The 22,742-nt window shown below is 37.9% G+C and overlaps 1 non-coding gene and 1 pseudogene across 1 annotated transcript; one reads left to right on the top strand and one right to left on the bottom strand.

The window, feature by feature from the left end:
- Positions 1-1,676: 1,676 nt before the first annotated feature.
- LOC138999041 (small nucleolar RNA SNORA9) lies at positions 1,677-1,808 on the bottom strand. The gene has a single exon (XR_011469308.1). It is a non-coding gene; the product is annotated as a small nucleolar RNA SNORA9 (small nucleolar RNA).
- Positions 1,809-5,800: 3,992 nt separating this feature from the next.
- LOC138999043 (small nucleolar RNA SNORA48) lies at positions 5,801-5,945 on the top strand (annotated as a pseudogene).
- Positions 5,946-22,742: the final 16,797 nt, after the last annotated feature.

Raw genomic sequence — 22,742 nt, 5'->3', positions numbered from 1 at the left:
TTCTCACCTAAAACAACTGGAAATGGAGGGTACCTTATTCATCCTGTTCTATTTATAAATATATATGATTAGAAAAATAATACTTCTTTTAACTATATCTAACAGGTGTGTTTTTCTCCATCAACCTGAGCAAGAACAAACAATGCTAACACAATTTCTGTTCCCTGTTTAATAATGGATCCAGCAAAGGAAGAATACATCTTAAAAGATTAATAAGAAGCAAATATCCGGAGCAGTGAAAAGGTAAACAGCAGAGTGGCTGCTTTGCTTGACCGCCTGTCAGTAAATATTCATGCCTGGCTTTGGTCTTTCTCTGGGTCCATGCTGCTGAGCTTGGCCTCTGTCTCAAATTTCTGTCAATAGCCTACAAGCTACATTCAAACAAACATTCAAATATGCATCACTCTAGCTCCTTCGGACAAACTGACACAACGGGTTTCCATTTTAACTGAGGAAGCTTCTACAATGATTTCCATTAGAACTTCGCAGGAAAGATAAGGATTTCTTACAAATTTACATTATTATATCCTTACATTTGGGGGCAGCATGGTTTGAGGGAGTCAAAAACCAAAAGGTCACCATATGTAATCCTTAAAGTAACGGGAAAATCACCTAAAGAATTCCAAAGTATTAAAAACAGGTCAATTGTTCAAAAGATGTGGTGTTTTTAACCGGTATCTCTCAATCCTATCAGATTCATTAAAACTCCCCCGTTGTTGAGCATTTTCCAAAAGTAAAACAATAGAAAGACGAGCTTTAATTAGACACGATATTTCGGAAACACTTGAGTCTCACACTCCAGAGCTCTCTTGTTTCTAATCCCCTTTCTCGGGTTTCTCAGAGCAGCCTCACCAAATAACAGCTCTTCTCCCTGACACACATACCCCCCATTTCAGTGCTCCCTCAGTACCTACCAGTTCTTAGCAAGATGCCCCTCAAGTCATGATCTGGGCACAATCTATTTTTTAGACTCCATCCTGCCTCTGTCTGTACTCACTGTTGCGCGTGCCATTCCCCAGGAATACTGTACACATTCATGCCTCTGTTCCCTTGGCTAAGCAGCAAGAACAAAATTAGTGGCATTTCAAGTGACAATTGTGTTTGGCAGGTATTCTCTTCTGAGGTATTCAACTTTCATAATTTTTGCATATACATTAAGTTTATGCTCAAGTAAATGTGATCTTCCCTGAAAAATATTAGTGCTAATATTCCCTTCTTTCCAACTATCAGCACCAACTTGCATAACTGAACCCTTTAAAATAATGCACTGGAGATCTAAATTTACTTAGTACTGTATAACAAAGAACTTGCCTTTTCTCTATCCCTTCACCACTCACCTGTGCCACTAAATGGAGTGATACTTGAAGTAAAGGCCATCCTATCCCACAGCATGTAGGCTTGTGGGATACCTTCTACACACTGGAATTTTATTAATGGGATGATCAGAAATTTTGTGCTACATTCATAAAAAAAAGCTTAGACTCCAGTTGTGACTGTAAATCGTCTACCTTGCTGATTATTCAGGGTAATGACAGAAATTACATGTGACCTTAAGGTAAAATGTCAGCAGAATGAGGCTTTGTTTAGCAAACCCCATCTAATGTCTGATCCTCTCACATGGGCTGCACACTTACTTTTCAAGAATTTTCAGTCTGTACTTTTTTTTTTTTTTTTGCGACTGTCTGAAATTTCTATAACCTTGCTCCAGATGCAGCAGGGCAAGGTCTCAAACTGTTCCAAAATGTTCTAGCAAGCACTGTAGGAAAGCACAGGGTCACCCCAGACCCAAGCACGCTGGAGGCTTGCAGTTGTACTTTGTATTTTGTTATTTTATTAATATCTCTTTCCCCCAGTAGAATGTAGTCTCCATGGGGACAACAATCATATGTGCTTTGCTCAGCACTGTATTCCCAGCACCTAGCACATGCCTGGCACCATGTTAGCATTCATTCTATAAGTATTTGTTGAGTAAATGAACAGCATATATACATTGAGAATATGCTTAAACGATAAGTTGTCTAAGTGAATCCAGAGCACTAGCCTAAAAAATAAAACAGAAGGGGATCTCAGGCTTAAAGGGGCCATATTCAGAATATCAACTTTTTGTTTACAGGTCAATTTTTAAATAAAAAATGCATATGTTTAAATCTCTATCTGTATCTCCTTCAATTTTAAGAAGCTTGAAATGAAGTTTGGAGTTTTAACTATTCCCTGGGCCTAAGATCTTAAATCATAGTGGAGTACATGAAACATTACTCTTCAAATTGAGAGCAAGATAAATACACAAATACACTTTAGGTTTAAGAATTTCTATTTTCTTCTGTCAAGCCACTTCAATTCCTCTTTGGAATTAGGCATCATTCATATTAAAACTGATACATAGATTTGTAGAAATTTGGTTGGGGCAGGGAGAATATTTTCTAACAACCAAATTAGAAGTCCTCTAAAAGCAGAAATTGTCTTAATTTGAAAAATTAAAGGCTTGGGGTGGAAAATGGGTCCTGCCAGTTAGGTTGACAACAGAGTTCAGGTCTTCCAAAAAAAGAGCAACAGTACTCTGCATAAGATAAGCAGACGCGTTTGTTATTGTCAAAGAGGAAGAAGAGAAAATGAGAGAATAAGAAACAGAGCAGGAATAAGCAAAGAGGAGTCAAAGGCTGGAGAAAAATTGGACTAAATACCAAGAAGGATCAATGAAACGCTCCCCGGGTGGCACGGTCAAAGGATTATTTTAAGAATAACTATGCCTTTTTGCCCTGGAAAGTGTGGCTTAATTGGTTGTGCTTTGTTCTTGTCCTATGTACCAAACATGTTGTTGGTTCGATTCCTGGTCAGGGCACATGCTCAGGTTGTGGGCTCATTCCCCAGTAGGAGGCATTTAGGAGGCAGCCTATCCATGTTTTGCTCTCACATCAATGTTTCTCTCTCTTTCTTTCTCTCTTCCTCTCTCTCAAAAAAATTTTTAAATAAAATAAAAATTAAAAAGAATAACTATGACTTCTTTCCATCTCTGACATGATGGAGTGTCAAGCATCAAATCAACCCTCTCTGAGGTCAACAATAAACACTGATTTATTTTGAATAAATAAATAAGTTAATAAATAAATATTTGAAGGCATTATAAATCATCTAAAGAAGACAGAGCTTGAAAGATCAATAGCTCACAGAAAGTAAGCTCCCTGAGCTGAGACTCAAATTGGCCTCTGCTTTTTTTTTCAGGGGCATTTCTCAATTTGGGCACAGGGAAGAGAGGCAGAAAGCAGTTCTTAGAGCAGGAGGCAGTTCCATCAGGTTGAGGAGGCAGTCACCTTGGGAGATGCACAGATTTTCAGGGTCAAGATCACAAAGAGGAAGGAACTGCACAGAAGTGAGTTAGAAAGTCTATGTACAATTTCCCCACATATGCAAGACACCAAGAAGAAAAGTGAAAAGTAAGGCTGGGAGGCTAAAATACTGAGCAAAGATATCTGAAGTTTTCTGGTGCTAGAGAAACAAGGCTGGGGTCAGGGCCTCCCAAGGGGAAGGTTCTGGTAAACAACCCAGATTTTCAGATAAGCACCCCCAAAGACTCCCCATCAAAAAAAGGATAAACTACCACAAGAAAGGCAGAAACCAATACTTGACTCTAGTAAGGTCCTTCCTTTATTTGCATGTGAGGAAAAAAAAAAACCTGAATCCTTTCTGGAGAAAGATATCATCATCTAAATACTCATACACCATGTACAGCACACAATCAGAAGATATGCCATAATTGAAGACCACATGATCAAAAAACAAAAGTCATAAAATGGAAACACCACCACTGGTAAAACAAATATTAGAGCTAATATACAGGAATTTAAAACAACTATGATTGCCCTAGCCAGTTTGGCTCTCAGTATATAGAGCCTCGGCCTGTGGACTGAAGGATCCCAGCTTTGGTTCTAGTCAAGGGCACAGGCCTGGATTTCGGGCTTGAATCTCCAGTAGGGGGCTTGCAGGAGGCAGTAAATCAATGATACTTTCTCATCATTGATGTTTCTATCTCTCTTTCCCTCTCCCTTCTTCTCTGAAATCAAGAAAAATATATTTTTTAATAAAAATTAAAAACAAAATAAATAAAACAACTATAATTATACCTGAAACCTATATAATTTTATTAACTAATTAACCCAAATAAATTCAATAAAAAAGAAAATTCTTTGAGTCACTTAAAATGTCAAGAAAATGGAAGTAAAGATGTAAAATTTCACCAGAGAATGAGAATTGATTTTTTACAAATCAAATAGAAGTTCTAAAACTGAGATTAAGAATTTAATAGATGAGATGATTTGACTTTGGGTGGTGGGCACACAATGCAATATACAGATGATGTATCATAGAAATGTACACTTGAAACCTATATGATCTTATTAACCAATGTCACCCCAATAAATTTAAAAATTTAATAGATGGATTTAATTAGGAAATCTAAATAAAGTATGGACTTCAGTTAATACTGCATTAATATTGGTTCAGGAGTCTTAACCAGCATTCCAGACTAATTCAAGTTGTTAATAAAAGAGGAACCTGGGGCCCTAAACGGTTTGGCTCAGTGGATAGAGCATCGGCCTACGGACTGAAAGGTCCCAGGTTCGATTCCGGTCAAGGGCATGTACCTTGGTTGCGGGCACATTCCCAGTAGGGAGTGTGCAGGAGGCAGCTGGCTGATGTTTCTCTCTCATTGATGTTTCTAGCTCTCTATCCCTCTCTCTTCCTCTCTGTAAAAAATCAATAATATATATATATATATACAGGAACCTGGGTACAGGTAATACAAAAATTATCTGTATTAATTTTGTAATTTTTATGTCAATCTAAAAATGTTCTAAAGTTTAAAAAATTTAAAAAGCAGCTACAGAGGGAAGTAAAATGAAACAAAACATAAAATTCTCTTCAAAAAAATAATAAGTTCCATAGCTAACTTTTAATCAGAAACAATGAGAGGAAAAAAAAATGTTTGAAAACAACTTGAAACTAGTTTTTTAAAAAACTGGCAGTCTAGAATTCAGAACTTAGTAATCATATCCTTCATAAACAAAGGCAAAATAAAGACATTTTTAGACAAATAAATCTGAGATTATGCATTGCCAGGATACATACACTGGAAACAAAAATGCTAGAGAAAAAGTTCTTAGGCAGAAGGAAAATTATCCTAGATGAATCCTGATAATGCACAAAGGTTAGTGATGTCAAGAAGATTAAGAGTGGTAAAGAAATGTTTAAGGAAAATAATAATTTTGGAAGCAATGCACCCGTAGATATAAAGATAGCTTATGTACTGACAATAATTAAAACATTGTGGTATTGGCACAAGATTAAAAGAAAAAATCCCCTGTAACAGAAAAGAGATTCCAGAATCACATTTAAAATATGACTTGCTTTTCCACATATATGCCAGTGCAATGCTATGGGGAAAAGACTTATTTGCAGTAACAGATGCTGGAATAAGGAGAGTAATAAAACAATAAAGCACCTAAAAGAAAAGAAAAAGGAGTATATTCATAGCCTTGGGTTAAACAAAGATTTTCCAAGGAGAAAAAGGTACTAATGATAGAGAAAAATATTGATAAATTGGATTTCATTAAAAATAAAGCATTTGAATATTGACATCTGTAATACTTCAACACTAAAGATAGATGATAGATGATGATAGATAGATAGATAGATAGATAGATAAAAGTAAAGCACTCTAGCCTTGGCCAGGTGGCTCAGTTGGTTGAGAGTCCTCCCATATACCAAGAGGATGCAGGTTTGATTCCCTGTCAAGACACATACCCAAACCCCCTGGCAATGGGCCAGGAGACACCTGATTGGTGGTGTTGCTCTTACATCAGTCAGGGGCAAAGCAGATGTACAGTCCTTAGTTCATCCTAGCTTGATGCCTGTGTCAGTGGCCAGAGCTGTTTCATGCCTGAGGCACATAAAAACATTTTAAAAAAAGACACATACCCAAGGTTACAGGTTTGATCTCCAGTAGGGGCACAATGGAGGCAACCAATCAATGTTTTTCTCTTACATTGATGTTTTTCTCTCTTCCCTCTCTCCTTCCCTCTCTCTAAAGTCAATAAACATATCCTTGGGTAAGGATTAACAAAAAAAAAAAGCATTCTATTATTTGAACCCACCATTATGAGAATTAAAGTGGAAGACTTACATAGAATAAAAATATATGCAATACAAATACCAATAAAAGACTAGTGCTAAGGAAATATATATATGGAAAGAAAGAGAGAGAGATCGAGAGTGAGAGCGAGAGAGAGAGAACGAGAGAGAGAATGTCTGCAAATCAATAAGAAAAAAAAACTTGTAGAAATAAAGGAAAAAGATGAACAGGTACTTCATCAACACAGATATAAATATGGCCAATAAGCATATAAAAAGGCACTCTGCATCATTATTCATCAGGACAATATAAATGAAAACCACTATGAAGTACCACTAAATCCAGCAGAATAGCTAAATTAAAAAAAAAAAAAAAAGATAATGGCCTCACCAAATGTTGACAATGATGTGGAGAATAGGTTTTATCATGCTACTGGAAGTGTGACTTGACACAAACCTTCTGGAAAACTGTCAGCATCTATTAAAGTGAGCATGCATGTTATGTTCAATTATAACTAAGTAATTATAATCAAGTAATTACACCCAAAGTATAGGAGCAGTAGGAATCAGTTCATATATGTGCACCAAGAATGCTCATAGTAGCTTTATTTGTAATAGCTGAAACTAGAAAAAAACCAATAGTACCTGGGCAAGTGAGCCCCACCTAGCAGTGCCTCAGTGACCCCTGTGCCTTGGAGTGCCTACTTAATATTTAGGTCTCTTTCCAGTGGGTAGGACCAGCCAAAGTTGGCATTGCTATCCATGTGGGGTGTCTGAGCACAGGCACCTGTTTTGGTCACGGTTTCCCACTTTATGGATGTTTCCTAATCTTCTACTCCACTCATGAGGTTGACCATACCTCAAGGAGGTCCAGGACTCCACGGCTGGCATTTCTTTTCTTTGTTAATTTATAGTATCACATGAGATTGAGTCACCAGAACAGTGCCAATACACTGATTTTGAGTGACACATGATAGACACCAATAGTCCACTGCCAAACAACCCTTGAACTTGAGCTACCTCTGCAGGCCATGCCTTAGCTCTTACCTTAGTGCACTTTACCTCTGTTGTACCAGGTAATGGTGTGGCTGGCAGCACCATCTCGCCATAGACATCCAGTGCAATCTCCCAACCTCTCTACAGACTACACATCACACATATCAACCAGCCCTCCAAAGTAGGCCATGCCTATGTCCTCCACAGACTATCCAGACTGATGCTCTGTAGAGCTAATGGGTCCTATTGATCTGTCTTTCTTGCTTCCAACAGATGGGTCAACACAATGCTTCCCTGAATTTGTCTTAAATTGTGCTGAAGAAAACAAGGACATTCCTTGTGTGAGCAGGACCACACTCTTTGCCCTACCGATGGGCCCCTAACCTACCTATAGTCCCCAATAGTGAGAGGATGTAGAAGGAAGAGGTTATAACCAACATTGAAAAATATCACATTCCAGGACTGTAGTAACTATGGTCAAAAGAGTTCAAGAGAAGACATAGTTATAAGATGTGTTGTTCTATGTTTATCTTATAAAATTTTGAATGATAAATTTAGCATGGCTAGAAAATGAAGTATTGTTAACAATTCCCTATATACTACGGATACAACATGCAGTTGTCATCATAATCAATGAAGGAAATTAACAATTTTGAGAGAGTCATTGGACGCAATGTTCATAGGTGGCACAATGGCTGATGCAGTATCATAGGTAATGTAAAGTTACCAGAATTTAATAAAAGATATTAGGGGAATGCAAAGGAAGAAGATTTATATTGCTTCAATACCAACAGGCTCTGAAGAGCCATGGCATTGTGGATAATAACAGTGTTACTATCTTGTCCTTGTAGTGAGAACAAGAAAAATAGCCAGAAATAGGACATTTGACAATAAAGAACATGAAGACATGGTTCCTGGACCTGAACAGAAAGGTACCTGCACATTATGAAAATCTTCATGTCTACTGATTGGCTAACAAACAAACATGTAAGTACCTCTTCTCTATTTATTCTAAATTTTTATTGATAAAGCACCATATTCATATGGGCCCATAAATTTTGTAATTCATTTTTAATCAAATCATTTATGCAAGCAAGGACTTTGCAAAAAAAAACCAAAAAAAAACACCTTTGTCTAGGACTCTTTATATCTCAGGGGTGGCCCTGCAAATCAAAAATCCTTCAACAGCAAAATTAAAAAATAATGTGGAGTACAGTTACACAATGACTACTAAACACTAGTGAGAATGAATGCACTAAAACTACATGCAATGACATGGATGAATCTCATGGATCTAAGAGGAAATACATAAAAAAATACAGACTGTATGAAATGTGGATGTTTCCAAAGTAGGCAAAGCTAATCTATGATGGTAGATGTGTTAGGATAGCAGTTATCCCTGGGTAGGGATGTGTGTGCGTGGTAGAGTAGTTATAACCAGAGGAGGGTTTGAAACTGAACAAATTCTTGCAAGCAAACTCAAAGTTGACTGTACTTATATTCTCTGTTCCAATCCTTTTCTCCAGCTTTAAGAATATATAAAGCCATTTCATTGTCATATAAAAATATTCTAGAACATCCCCTTATTTTACTTTTGTCTCTAGAGAATTCATGTAAAAGTAACTCGCAAAAATATTTTTCAATGTTTTCAGGCAAAAATCGTTTTCAATGTGGGACAGACACCAGTCAGTCCTGGAGCTAGTTTGTTAAAAGACACATTGCAAAAAATGTAGAGATCAACTTTCAGTAATCTCTCCTACTACATTATGTTAAGATTACATATTTGAACCTTTAAATCGAGCATGTCAAACTCACAGTCCGAGGGCCGCATGCCTCACTTATTTGGCCCATATTAGCCTTTGAGTTTGACAGGCTTGCTCTAAATGAATTGATTCTCCAGTGATGTCCTCTGATTTGATAGTTTCCCTTGTTAAAAAGTACTAAGCATTCTGCCTTTCTACACTGCCCTCCTCTATATTTCTCTCTTCATGACAAATGTATTGCAAAGTAAAGAAATTGGGAGGGTGGAACAGAAAGTGGGGAAGGAAAGGAGGAAACACCCTAATGGTCCAGTTGCTTCCTGAGCTCATTTTTTCCGTCAGACTAATTACAATATATAAGCATGGCTACTGGTATAACATTATGGATACTTTAATTATGCATTTGTTTATTTTCACTTAATAATTTTCAAAATAAAAACACATGTCGCAGTGTTCACAGCTGCTAAAGTTAAGCATGTAAGGATTTCACAACAACAACCTAATTTTCTATTACTTACCAGTCTGGACAAAGTTACCCTAGAGGCTAAATTTGTTCCTTCTTGGCCTTAGACTCAGAGAAATCTTTGCAAAATTAGAGCCAAACAAAGTCCTAAGTACAAATCTCTTGCTTGGAAAGCAATTGATGACATTAGAAAGGCCTGGAAACCTAAAAATCAATTGGACTTTAAGAGACAAAGACTTTCCAGTTCAGTTTAGGCTCAGGAATAGACGTAGGAATTTACAGGGGGGAAATGTTTTAGAAAGAGTACACTTAAAGCCCATCTTTTAAAAAAATGCAACTTGAAGTTCCCAGCGCCTATCTATAGTTTAGCCGGAGCTCCCAAACTTGTCCTCTTCTTTGATATTCATGAACATAAGACACAACAGAGTCACAAGATGCCTCAGACCCGCATTGCCTCAGCAGCACTGCGCTCTAGGCCAGGCTCAACTACTTCGGTTGGAAAGGCAACTTCATTGGGGACTGTTGAATTGTCAGTATCCCTCAGCCAAAATCAATCAGATTTGTTTTATTGTTTCTTAAAAGGAAACATTCCTGCCTTAGCCATTTCATTTTTTGTCCTAGTTTTACCATGAAAACAGAAAGTCAGAGGTGGGGCTGTTACTGTGTTCAACATGAACAAAACCAATTGGGGCTGCAGGGACCTGTGGTCCAAGAGAAACACAGGAAATGTTCCTTTTGATGCTTTTACTCTAAAGTGGATCCAAATCTCAAGACTGTTGTTACCTGAAAGCTTGAGATCACAATCAAATTGCTTCTCTGGAACTCAGTCTACCCATCTGTAAAGTGAGAGGAATTACAATGAACTCAACAGAGATTGGAACTTGATTGGGATAATGCACATAAAAATGCTAGCATATTATCAACCACACAGTGGGGACTGGATATTATCAAAATATGATTTGATGATAAGCCCATATGTATTTGTGTGCACATTTAATTAAACCTCTTAATCAGATTTTTAATCAGTTTAAAGCTATAGTTTTGCATTTATCTCTATCAATGGCAGTTCGATTAGCTTTTCCAATCTAGACCACTTCTTTCTACTTATTTTCCTTCCAATTAACTTCAATTTGAACACTGAACATCTCATTAATATCACCATCATTAGATAGATCTGTAATAATAAGGTAAAGAAACTCCATCCAGCTAAGCTTGCCACTAAAACTTAATTAGAGGGGATACTGCAGATGCTTCAAACTGGTGAATTATATATGTTTTAAATTTTCTTTCAGAACATGGTGCGAATGTACAGCAGGATCGCGCAAACTTATGTGAAGGCCTGATAGAAAATATTACTGCTTTGTGGTAATACTGTCCCTACTGCCCCTATCACAACTATTCATCTCTGCCATTGTAGATGCAATATAGCCATAGGCAATATGTTACTAAATAGGTTGTTTTTCCACAGTAAAACTCGATCCACAAAAATAAGTATAGGATTGGATTTGTCTCATAGACCAACCCCTGTCCAACTCTCCTACAGATGACAAAGAAAATAGCTAGGTTTTCCTCATTTCCTCATTTACCAGGCATTTTGGAGAAAATCATCAAAAGGGCTTGGGTAATCACCAGGCGGAGCATTGAGAGCATTAGGGCGGAGCCTGCCTCTGACCTGGAGCTTTGAAAGGTGGACTGGAGGCCATGGAAAGGTGCAGCGTTGCTTTGAGCGGGCTCACTGAGAAGAGGGTGGCCTGCAGTACCCACCACGACAGGAGATGGGTGTGTCTCTGCCCCACTGGGCTCCTGCCGAAAGGCTCTACAACCTGAAGTGACAGATGGGACTATACTCCGGTGGTTACCTACCGGTAGGTGTCCCAGAAAAACGCAAGCCTCAGCCCTAGCAAGGAGCCTGAGAGCAAAACAATACATCCATCATACCTGTTTTTTCACATTTGCTCCCCAGAGCTCCTTTCTACACTTCTCCTCCCTGCTCTTGGCTGCACTGTCACTGACCCCTAATGGACCACGTCACTCAGGCTGCCTCCTCTGGCTTCTGGTTGGTTGTGGACAAAGGGAAGCATGTGCAGGAGAGGAGAGGGCGGGAGGACGTAATTACGGCATTGCTTTCCCACCCCCGGCCTGCAGTTCTGGCAGTGGCTGCATCCTTCTACAAGTAACTTCCCAGGTGGCTCTCCACTCATACCTCCCCTGTCCCTTCCAACGCCACTGGGTGACTCCACAGCCCTGGTTGGTTTCCCATCCCACAGTACTCTGTAAATAGTCCCTTAAAATTTTCAAGTGGATTCTGTTGCTGCCATGGCCCTGACTATTCTGTCCTCTCTGGAAAAGAAACAACATTCCAAGCCTCAAATTATTCTAAAATTAATTTTTCAATACAGTGTTCAACAACAAAAAAAATGATGAGACATATAAGACAAATAGGCCAAACCAGGAGGAACAACAGTAAACAGAGAGAGACACACTGGGAATCCAGGCTTTAGAATTATCAAGTTCAGACAATGAAACAACCATTCTCACTATATTCGTGGCGATTTAGGTTCAGAAATGCAGAAAGGCATGATGAGCAAAGAAATGGTACATATGTGGTGGATTTAAATACTAGTAAACATCAATTACAGAAAATAAAATGAACAGTCTTGTGGGGTTTAATATATAGAAAGAGAATTAGAGCAATATAATCTATATATATAAAAGCCTAAGTACTGTCTGACCATTCAACCGTCCAACTGGTAGCTATGACGCACAAGGACCACGAGGGGGCAGATGCTCCAACCAGTAGCAATGACGTGCACTGACCACCAGGGGGAAGACACTCAAGCACTCAAGGCAGGAGCTGCCAAGCTGTGGTGACTTGGCAGCTGTGGTTCTTGGGTGACGCACCCAGAACCAGAGAGGAGGAAGCCCAATTTCAGGTTGTGTCACCTGAGAATCGTCCCCTTGCAATCCAAGACCCCTCAGGGGTTCTCAGAGAGCTGGTTTCAGCCAAATCCCCGCAGGCCAGGAAGAAGGAATCCGTGCACTGGGCCTCTAGTAGCATATAAATTGGGAGGGGAATAATTGAATAAAAAGTGTTCTAAAATCCTTGTATTTAAAAAAAAAAAAATTCAAGATAAATTGTAGGCACATATTATCTCTAGGGTATACCTATGAATAGATATGTTAAAAATGTATAATTCCCAAACTCTTAAATATGTGTGTGTGCCTATATTTATTGTGCATATATATGCATTTATGTTTATACTAGAGGTCAGGTGCACAGATTCGTACAATTATTTTTTGTTTGTTTGTTTATTAATCCTCATCCAAGGATATTTTCCATTGAACTTTTAGGGAGAGTGGGAGAGAGAGGGAAAGATAGAGAGAAACATCAATATGAGAGAAATACATCAATTGGTTGCTTCCTGCATGAGGCCTGACCAGGGACCAGGCTAGGGAAGAGCCTGCAACCAAAGTACATGCCCTTGACCGGAATTAAACCCGGGATGCTGGTCCACAGACCGATGCTTTAACCACTGAGCAAAACCAGCTAGGGTGGTAAAACAATTATTAAAAATTAAACCCAAATATTTCAATAATCGCATTAAATGTAAATTAACTACATGGTTAAGTTAAAAGGCAATGATTAATTTAAAAATAATAACTAGCTATAAGACCTTTGAAATTAAAGTTTACAGAAAGCTAAAAAGTAAAATGATTTTTAAAAAAGAAAAAATAAAGCCCCCCCAAAGCTATTATTATAACTGACATAATATTAAATAGAACAAATTTTAAGGCAGAGGGAATTATTGGAGAACTGATCTGCATGAGGAAAAAATGTAAATTTACCAGAAATATGTATTAACAAACACTGATACCTAGCAATTCCACACCAAGAAGGCATTCCAGACCAGTGGTTCCTCAATTGTGTGTATCATAGACCAACAGCAGCAGCAACACCTGAGAACATGTTAGGATGCAATTCACCATCAAGACCTTCCTAGTATACAGACACTCTAGGGTTGGGTCCCAGAATGTGTGTTCTAACAAGTCCACCCAATGATTCTTAAGCATGCTAAAGTTCACAAAGCACGGTCCCACAGAAGAGAGGTTATGTGCATCTGGACACTGCATCATTATATTCATAACTGCATAGTGTTTAATAGCAGAAAAACAAAATGGAAACAATCAAAACCTACAACATGTCCAACAATAGTAGAATAAAATATGACATTGGTTTTCATCAAATTGAATATGACACAGAAATAAAAATGAGTAAATTACAACCACGTACAGAACACAGATGAACCTTAAAAATAAGTGATTCAAAAAAATTCAGTATGCATATGAACTAAAATAAGAGGGGAAAAATAAAATTGACACAGCAAATACATGGTTTGTAATCTCAAGCAAGTAAAATTCAAAAACAGGTGACACTAATCATAATTGACTAGAATGTGTGGTAGGCAGACCCTATCATCCTCACCTCCTGATGGTCATGCTCCTGTAAGATCCTCTCCTCTGGCATGTGGGTAGGACTTGCGACTCTCTTTTAACCAATAGGATACAGAAAAAGTGACGGGATGTACATGATTATGTGTACACATGATTGTGTTACATAAGACAGTGGCTTTCCCTTTCTTGCTAGTTTTGATGACGCAGATGACTATGACGGGGGACCCATAAGACAAGGATTTCCAGTTTAGTGCCTACAAGTATCTTTAGCAAGTATTTTAGCAAGAAAACGAAGCCCTCATTCCTACAGAAAGAAAATGAATTCTGCCCACAACCTGAGCGAGCTTGGAAGCTCAAACGTTCAGATTAGACCCCCACCGCAGCTGACATCTTGACTGCAGCCTGTCAGAGGACTTAGCTGAGCCATGCCTGGACTCTCACGACCCACAGAAATGTGAGATAATAAATGTGTGTTGTTTTAGGCATGAAGTCTGTTGCAGTTTGTTATATAGCAACAGGAAGGTAATACAAGAAGTGTCTTAGCTCCCACTCCCTGGAAGCAGGAGGCAGGGACTCCTGTTCAAATGCTTTATGTATTTATTAGAGGAGTGCTGTTAAGAGAAGGGAGGTAAGGAACGCGAGGTAAGGAGTCTGCAAGAACGAGGTCTGAGCTAGAGACCAGCTTGGGTCTGATCCCAAGGTGAAGCCCTGGAGCATCACACAGAGCTCCATCTTGACCGAGGGCTTTGGCCTTTCGTGCCACGATGCCAGGCACTCAGTACTGAGGCTGCAGAGAGAGGACGCTTGCCCGCAGGTAGCAATTCCATTTGGTCAAGGGCACGTTTCAGATGAGGAGGCCGCTGTTAAGTTTTTGCCCTGGAAAACTCAAAGCATCTGTTAAAAGAGATATGAGAGGCTAGAGGACTCACAGCATCCACTACATAACTGAGGTGAAATTTAGAGAAAAACCAGGAAGTGGCTAGCATAAAACTCCACAGAGTTGGCACGGCTCATGCAGAGGCTTTCTGGTATTCTGGCAATGTTCTATTTCTTAACCTGGGTGCCAGTGACACAGATGCACTCTTTGCACGAATATTATTTATTTTATGCACTTTCCCATCTGTCCATTGAATTCACAAAAGAGAATTTTTAATATTATGCCTGAGCAGAAATGGAATCTCTAGGTTAGGAAAATTTGGGGAGTATCTGAGGATTTTATTTATCTCTGATACTGTGTTCGCTTACATTGCACTGTACTAGAGTACATGTAATAAATACATCTTAAAATTTTTACAATCTCCATTCATAGTCTCTGAATCTTGCCAAACAAGAATTTAGAAAATTCTGTCACAATAACTATTAGGGAAACAGGGAAACAAAGTAGAGGCCACAGGAATAGACAAAATAAAGCTCAAGTTTTCAGCAGAAAAATTTTCGCCAAATCAAATTTAAATCACAAATCCCTGTCTTCATATTAAAAATGAAAAATATCAGGCTGAATCCAGAGGAAAAGCCACTTGGGTCATTTTAGGTTGAAATTCCTAGCAGCTTCCTATGATTTTTCACACTGGTTTTCAAACAGCATGATGGAACCCCAGGAGACAGATTCTAATGTGATGACCAGCCATAATCCACATACTCCCTAGAACATTCCAGTTACCATCAACTGCAGGCAGATAATTATCTCTCAGTGACTTTCATAAACCACGATTTTTCTCTAAACAACAGGAAGAGAATTAAAAAGGTGAAAGATAATGAATATCTAAGGAAATGAATATCTAATTGAATATCTGAAAAAAAAGTTTCAACATTTGCAGCAAATAATTAAGGAGCTTTGAGTTCCTTATAAGTTTTTCAACTGTATCATCAAGTCAGGATGGGAGGCAAGATACATATGGGCAGAAAAATATTTTGGAAAAAAAGAAATAATATCAAAGGCAGTGAGTTCTCATAGAAAGATCCAAAACTTGGAGTCAGAGAGCACATCTTGGAATGTGAGCCAAAGTAGCCAAGTCCCTTATTGGGTCTCTTTCACGGCACCCCTATCTAGCAAGGAAAATTGTCTACATGAAAGCATTCTGCAAACTATTCTATTCTACAAAAGTTAAGGGCATTTTGTAGACTTCCTGAATTCCCCTGTAGCTTAATAATTTGGAAAAGAGTTGCAGATATTTTTCTACACTTGTAAATCTTATTTTAGAACGTTTTAAATAAGAGCACTAAACAACAACAAAACATTAAGCTTTGAAGACAAGCCCAAAAATTCAGTCTGTCTGTAGCACTAGCTTTTCACCCAAAGGCATCAACCGCAATACTGGAAGTATGGGGAAGAGGTTTCTACGTGGCAATGTTTTGTGAAATTATTCCAAGCCACCCCAGGACAAGATGTTAGAGGAAAAGATAACTCCCCCAGGTAAAACTTTTTCCTTCTCCACTAAGTGGATCATGAATCAGTTTTAGCCTATGGTGTTCTACTCCATTGAGCCCAGAACATCTAGCAGCTTCCAGGATCTGTCAAACCATCAAGCACAGCAGACAATTCCCTTTAAGCTGATTCAAGTGCTGGAAGGCAGTGGGCTAGAACTTTCCCCCAAATTTGGAACTCAATGATGTGTAGGTTTCATTCTTCTTAAGAAAAATAACTCAAACTCTATAGTGCTTTTGCAGGGTTCAGTTAAGATACATTTCTAATTTTATTCTTTGCTTTTGTTTTGTTTCTAGGTAAATATAAAACATACTGTTGGGTTTTTGATTGTGACAATGCTTCTTAGCTTTCTAACTATCCTTCAACTATATATCTGTAAATAATTTGTTTTATTTGAACACAGTAACAGTAACTAGGAGATAATTAAAAAGGGGACAATGGAAAGTGTGCAACTTAAGAAAATAGGTCAAATTAGATGTAGTACTGGGCAATAATAATCAAATACCCAGTCATTACATATTACAGTAGTGATACGATATTTATCATATGCATAGCGTGTGTGAGTGTGTGTGTGTGTGTGTGTGTTTCTGTGTGTGTGTGTGTAGTGACAGAGAGAAAGAAGGAGAAAAAGAGAGATTCATTGAAGGGGTGGACTTAATTGAATTCAAATAATAAGGAATATAAATGTACCATGTTTCTAATAGAATATCATACTATAGATAGCTGAATGGAAAACATAACCCTAAAAAAATTTAGGACTTACTCTAACCAGTTAAGAAAATAATGCTAGGGGACACAGATCGATTAATCAACTTTTGGGGGGGGGGTGGTGATAAACAATGATTACTATTATCATCACTATTCCTTTTATAATGGATATTCAAACATTAAAAAATGAGATAAAACATCTCAATTTTTAAATAAAAATTTGATGAAATTTAACTTTACTGGAGAACATTCCACATTGTTGTTATTTTTCTAATTTCTTGCCAACCAGAGGTTTGTCAGACTCTCATATTTGGGTTACCATTTTGGTTTTAGTACCAGTAACACAGACTATATGACATATATGATCTTGAAAGATAAGAAATAATCAAATCATACAAGCTGAGATTCTGGAGCTGACCCATGAAATAGACCTGTCCTTTCAAATACATGGTTAGAATTTTGGAATCATAGAGAATTTGGACTTTCTATTAAAAGACTTATTGAGTATTTGTCATATGCCATTTTTAATTATTAATAAGTTTACAATCAATTAGTTATCTGGCTTAATATGCTCAAATTTTATTTTATATATTCCCAGTTTTCTAGAAGGGCTAGGTTAAAATAGTCAAAGTCCATGAAAGAAAGTATATATGAGTACACTCACATGGGAAATATATCCTATATACTGGTAATAAAGAGCTAATATACTAATTAGACTGGACCTGGATGGCAGAATGACCTTCCAGAACGACCTTCCAGATGACCTTCTGGAACAACCAGTGGGCGGGGCCACGGGGCTGCGAGGCAGCCAGGCTGCAAAGGCCCAGCCCCTTGCACCAATTTTGTGTACTCTAGTGTGCATATATATATATTTCAAGACATATATATCCAAACATATATGGATATATCTACTTATATATCTATATATCTATATATCTATATAGATATAGATATATAGATATATAGTTATATATAGGTAGACCCATATATGTTTCAAGTCAATTTGGGGTGAAATCCACCCAGTAATGTAGCTTCTTCAGACACTAATGATATGGGTCTAGATAAAGTGGTAGCTACTAGCTAAATGATTTAATATTCAAGGTGCTGGTTTGGCAACCAGTAATAAGTAAGACACTAAAAAAATCTGGCAAAGCAAATGAAAATTTTCTGGTTCTCTTTAAAGAAAATCTTTGCTCCAAAGCCCTGATTATTTAATAAAATGTTATTTCCCCTTTATACTATGAGTGAAAACTAATAAAATTCTTTACTATAAAGAAAATCATCATCATAACAGTGCTCGGCAAGGTACAATGCATTTTGCCTGCATTATATAATGTAATGCCCACAGCAATTCTTTGAAGGTAAATATTATTATTACTTCCATTTTGTACACAAGAAAACTGAAGACCAGAGCAGTGAAATAGCCCGGCCAAAGTCCTCTATATTCACCCCCCACCCCCATTTAGTTCCTTCATTTATTCAACAAATATTTATTGACTCTCCAGTACATACAGGATGTGGCAAAAGTAGGGTTACAGTTGTGAGTACATCAAACACAGACTTACTAAAGCTATTGTAATAATCAGAACCTGCATTTCTTTTTCCATAGGAACAACTGTAAACCCACCTTTGCCCTATCCTGTAGAAGGCCTTGCAGTGCTGTGGATGTCCCTCACAATTTTGTTTGTTTCTGTGTTTGTTTTTAAATATATTTTATTGATTTCAGAGAGGAAGGGAGAGGGAGAGAGAGATAGAAACATCAATGATGAGAGAGAATCATTGATGGGCTGCCTCCTGCACATCCCCCACCAGGGATCGAGCCCACAATCCGGACATGTGCCCTGAGCAGGAATTGAACTGTGACCTCCTGGTTCATAGGCCCACGCTCAACCATTGAGCAACACCAGCTGGACTCTAACAGATTTTTTTTAAAAATATATTTTTATTGATTTCAGAGAGGAAAGGAGAGATAGAGATAGATAGAAACATCAATGTTGAGAGAGAATCATCGATCAGCTGCCTCCTGCATGCTCCCTACTGGAGATCAAGCCCATAACCCAAGCATGTGCCCTTGACCAGAATCAAACCTGGGACCCTTCAGTCCACAGGCCTACGCTTTATCCACTGAGCCAAACCAGCTAGGGATCTAACAGATTTTTTTTAAGGAAGATTCTGTCTGAACTAGAGAATTTGTTCCTCTGCAGACCACCTGCCTCTACTCCCATTTATAGTAATGGAAGGATAGGAATTTTTAAATTTTCAAGGACATGGCATTCTCACTTGCTGAAATTTTGTTCCCAAGTCAAACTGCTCACCAGTAAAACAATACCACAGGAATAAATTTTTGAGAGATTCTGGGAATCTCTGACTCACAAAATAAATCCTCCTGACCTTGACATTGAGAAGACTTGAATGCCACCAAGCAATGAAGCATTTATTCTGAGTGTAGTTTATTAAATCTGGCCCCTAATTTCTTTCATATGAACTTCAATCTTTAAAAAATGTTCAAGGAGGGGGGAGGTTGGGAGTTAATGGGGGGAAGAGGACACATTTGTAATACCTTAACCAATAAAGAAATTTAAAAAAAATGTTCAAAATATTTTTAGATACACATTTGTCATCTAACTCTATCAGATATTTGTTTAAACCAACATGAATTTCAACTTATATTTAGTATTATTTATACAGAAGTATATCTTGCATTTCTCCATAAATTTATTTTGTGTATGAAATAAGACATCTTAAAATGTTTTTAATAAAATAAGAATAATTTGGCATTTGCAAATATGCCCAGAAAATAATAGGAGAAAAAACTTGTATAAATTTTTTTTTGTTGCTACTAACAACTGTTGCAATGACCTTTTTATAACTGCAAATAATCAGCCTTCATTTTAAGTGAGCAGCTTTGACACATAAAATATGTTGCCATTTATTTGAAATAGTTCTTAAAGTTGTTTTACTGTAAAATAGTAATAAAAGCAAAATATCAGCTTATTCTGACAATTAGTATAAAATCAGTTTTAAAATTGTATTCTTGTGGATGAGGTTGTAGAAAAAGAGGCAGTGTAATAACTGTTGGTGGAATTGTAAATTGGTGCAATATCAAGGGAGAATAAGTTGGCAGTATCTACCAACTATTTTTTTAAAATTGAGTCTTAGAGAAGAAGGGAGAGAGAGAGAGAGAGAGAGAGAGAGAGAGAGAGAGAGAGAGAGAAGATGGGCTCCTACATACACCCCACCAGGGATTGAGCCTGCAACCAGGGCATGTGCCCTGACCAAGAATTGAAGGGGCAACCTTTCAGTGTATGAAGCGACACCCAACCAACTTAGCCACACCAGTCATGGCTCTATCAACAATAATGACTACCTTAAAGAAAGATAACTGAATACTGGGAGGGCTGGGTGAATGTTACTGAAGTAACTTTCACGGTATCTTTCTGTACTTATTGAATTTATTTCACGTGCATATATTTCCTATTTAAAAATATATGAGTATAAATAGGAACATTCATAGATACAGAGAAGAGACTGATGGCTGACAGGCAAGAGGGAAGTTGGGGGGCCTGGGTGACAAAGGTAAAGAATTAAGAAATACAAATTGGTAGTTACAGATAGTTACAAAGATGTGAGTTACATCATACATCATACAGAATATAGTCAATAGTATCATGATAACTGTGTATGGGGATAGGCAGGTTCTCAAAGTGTCTAGGGACCCCTTTGTAAAGAACTTGATTGTCTAACCCCTATGTTGTATATCTGAAACTGATACAGAATAATATTAAACATAAACTATAATTGAAAATATAAAGGATAAAGAACAAAAAGTATATATTTGTTTCAATAAAATGTAAATGATCAACAAAACGAAAAAAGAAGGAAAGCATCATTATACTAAAAGTAATTTATAAATTTGCCATCAACCCTTATTCCACCTCTGTCAATACATTCTCATCTGTAACCAATTACAAAATGGAAGCATCTGGATATATTTTTACACCATTCCTCATGACCATTGCCAATACACACTATTTAGTAATGTTAACGGCATTAGTATTAGTTAGTTTTGTATTATTTTGAGACAGGTCAAAATTGGTGCAATTGCTTATTTTTATGGTGTACCTATCTGTTCTGAACAATATGCTTAGATTCACATGTAAAACTTAATACTCGTGTTAATCTTATAAGGAAGGTAATATGACCTATGATCTTTGAAAGACAAAATGGAGATTCATGATTCTAGTAAGTGGAAGACCTGGGATTGAATCAAGGTTTCTCTGTGCACTGAGCTACGTTACCTCTGCTGTGCACATTTTGTTTAGAATTTATCCATGTGATGTGTTCCCCAGTTTCTATTGTAAACATCAACAATGGTCCACCAGTTTTTCAATCTCATGCAGCGCTCAGTTCTCTAGTATGATGTGGAAAGCAGCACATAAATGAGTAAAGTCCCCAAATAGAGTACTATTCTGCACTGCCGGAGTATAAAATGATCCTAAATTCAACAATAATTTAGAATGCAGAAATTTTATATCCAGCAAACCTCACCCCTCAGCTCAAAATTGGTATATTCGACTACCTACTCTACATCTCAGCTTGGATGTAGAATACACATCTCAGACAAAACATGTCCAAAATTCATCATTTCTGCTCATGCCCCCTCAAATCTGTTCCACTCACAAACACGGACTTCCTCACTTCCATTAAGGGCAGCTCAGGCGTATATCCCTCTCCTCTCCTCTCCTCTCCTCTCCTCTCCTCTCCTTTCCTCTCCTCTCCCCTCCCCTCCCCACCTCTCCCTGCCCCTCTCCTCTCCACGCCCCTCTCCCTCCTTTTCTCTCCTTCTCACTATCCTACATCCAACCCATTGGCAAATGCTGTTTTCTCAGTTATCAAAATATATCTGACCTTTTCTCACCAGTTCATTATTAGTTACTCCTCTGGTGCCAGTCACACCACTCTTACCTTAATTTTTAAATCCTTTAAAGTCTCCTCATATATACTCATACACCTACTAGTCTTTACTCAGGAGCCAGAATGATGCATCTTAAATATGTCAGATAATGTTTTACTCTCATATCCCCAAATCTTGACTGGCTCCGGAAAAAAAGTCAAAAGCCTTATAATAATCTACATAATCTGACTCCATTATCTCTTCATCTTCAGCTCTACAATTCACCCTTCCCCTAGCAGGATCCAGCCGTCCTGGCCTCCTTGCCAGCCTTAGAAATTCTCCAACCTCACGGCCTCTGTACTTGCTCTTTCCTCTGCTGGAAACACTTCCCTGCACCCAAATATCTGCATGATTTTCTTCATCATATTCTTTAAATCTCTGTTCAAGCATCACTCTTCTCATGGAATTTTCTAAGACCACCTACTTCAAACTATAGCCCTGTTCTTGGCACTAAATCTTTTCTCCCTGGCTTGTTTCACATGTGGGAATAGAATTATTTTTTTGATCTTCAGAAATAGAGTTATAGAAATAATCCCACTCTCTTGCCACCATGGGTGGCCTTACGTGTGTGCTACTGGGCTAAGGCCCATTTAACCAGGGTTTCAGGTGGCAAAGGGGAGCGCTACTGCACACATCCATATACCCCTTGTGAAGCAGCGGCAAGTAGCTGCAGTGCTTGCAACCAGAGAGGTAACTGGTTGCCGAATGGAGATTTCTCAAGTTGCTCTCAGCTCTCAAGATGAAATTATGGGAGGGCTTTCTCCATTGTACCTTCTCAAGGAGGTGAAATTGAGAGATTTAACCTAAACAATTCACAGGAAAATAAAAACATTTGGGGCTTGTCATTGTTTAATGTATAAA

The sequence above is a fragment of the Myotis yumanensis genome, unplaced genomic scaffold (assembly GCF_028538775.1).
Source record: "Myotis yumanensis isolate MYYU_CA2020_CCGP unplaced genomic scaffold, mMyoYum1.0.hap1 SCAF_21, whole genome shotgun sequence".
Classification (NCBI taxonomy): domain Eukaryota; kingdom Metazoa; phylum Chordata; class Mammalia; order Chiroptera; family Vespertilionidae; genus Myotis; species Myotis yumanensis.
The sequence above is the reverse complement of the archived record's forward strand: the minus strand, read 5'-3'. Positions and strand labels throughout refer to the sequence as shown.